We start from the raw sequence: 1893 nt of genomic DNA on the forward strand, positions 1-1893 counted from the left end.
TATGATCTCATAATTGATTTTAAGTTGACTTTTTTTACATTTTTGATTAAAATATATTATAATTAAATGTTTATCTTAGGAAACGTGAACCAAAAGCCGTCTAATGACAAAAAAATTTCATTTATAGTCACTCAAGCCTTCGAAAGCCTTATTACTCACTTTAAATGGTTTTATAATCTCATAATTGATTTTAAGTTCAATATTTTTATATTGTTAGTTAAAATATATTATAATTGAATGTCTACTTTGAAAAACATGAAACAAAAGCCATCAATTGGCACAACAAGTCCTTTATATCCACTCAAGTTTTTGAAAGCCTTATTGCTCGCTTTAAATGGTTTTATAATCTCATAATTTATTTTAAGTTGAAAATTTTTTTATATTTTTTATTAAAACATATTATATTGAATGTCTATCTTAGGAAATATGAAGCAAAAACTATTCATTAGACTCAGAAAGACTGGCTATTATCTCAGCATCCTCAACCGGTGGATTCCACGTCGGTTTAACTATTTATGTTTGTCATGATCTATCTCTCGTAATTGATTTTAAATTGAATTTCTTTACATTTTTGTTACAATATATTATAATTCAATGTCTATTTCAGGAAACATGAAAGAAAAGCCATCTACTAGCAAGAAAAGTCCTTTTATAGTCACTAAAGCCTTCTTACTTGCTTTAAATGGTTTTATAATCTCATAATTGATTTTAAGTTGAATTATTTTTTATTTTGGATTACAACAGATTATATTTAAATGTCCACCTTGAGAAATATGTAGAAAAAGCCATTTATTAACAAAGAAAGTCTATTTATAGTCACTCAAGCCTTCAAACGCCTTATTACTCGCTTTAAATGGTTTTAAAATCTCATAATTGCTTTTAAGTTAAACTATTTTACACTTTTGGTTCAAAAATATTATAATTGAATGTTTTTCTTGGGAAACATAAAGAAAAAGCCATTCACTAGCAAGAAAATTCTATTTTTAGTCATACATACCTTTGAAAGTATTATTTCTCACTTAACTGGTTTTAAAATCTCATAATTGATTTTAATTTGATATTTTTTACATTTTTGATTAAAATATATTATACTTGAATGTCTACCTCAAGACACCTAGAGCAAAAGTCATACACTGGCAAGAAAACTCAATTTATAGTCATTTAAGCCTTCGAAAGCCTTATTAATCGTTTTAAATGGTTTTATAATCTCATAATTGTATTTAAGTTGAATTCTTTTACATTTTTTGTTAAAACAGAATATAATTGGATGTCTGTTTGGGAAATATGAAGCGAAAGCCATCCATTAGTAAGTAAAGTCCATTTATAGTCACTAAAGCCTTTAAAAGCCTTATCACTTGCTTTAAGTGGTTTTATAGTCTCATAATTGATTTTAAGTTGAATTTTTTAGATTTTTAGTTAAAATAGATTATAAATGAATGTTTACCTTAGGAGCCATGAAGCAAAAGCGATTCATTTGCAAGAAAAGTCCATTTATAGTTACCCAAGCCTTCAAAAGCCTTATTACTCACTTTAAATCGTTTTATAATCTCATAATTGATTTTAAGTTAAATTTTTTTTATATTTTTTATTAAAACAAGTTTTAATTGAATGTTTTCCTCGATAAATGTTAAGAGAAAGCCATTCCTTGGGAAGAAAAGTACATTTATAGTCACCCATGCCTTCGAAAGCCTTATTACTCGTTTTAAATAGTTTTATGATCTCATAATTGATTTTAAGTTGAATATTTTTATATTGTTAGTTAAAATAGATTATAATTGAATGTTTGCCATAGAAAACATAAAGTAAAAGCCATCCATTTGATAGAAATGTCCATTTATATTTACTCATGCCTTTAAAAGCATTATTACTTGCTTTAAATGGTTTTATAATCTC

The sequence above is a fragment of the Theobroma umbraticum genome, unplaced genomic scaffold (assembly GCF_002168275.2).
Source record: "Theobroma umbraticum cultivar Fairchild unplaced genomic scaffold, ASM216827v3 scaffold_299.0, whole genome shotgun sequence".
Lineage (NCBI taxonomy): Eukaryota > Viridiplantae > Streptophyta > Magnoliopsida > Malvales > Malvaceae > Theobroma > Theobroma umbraticum.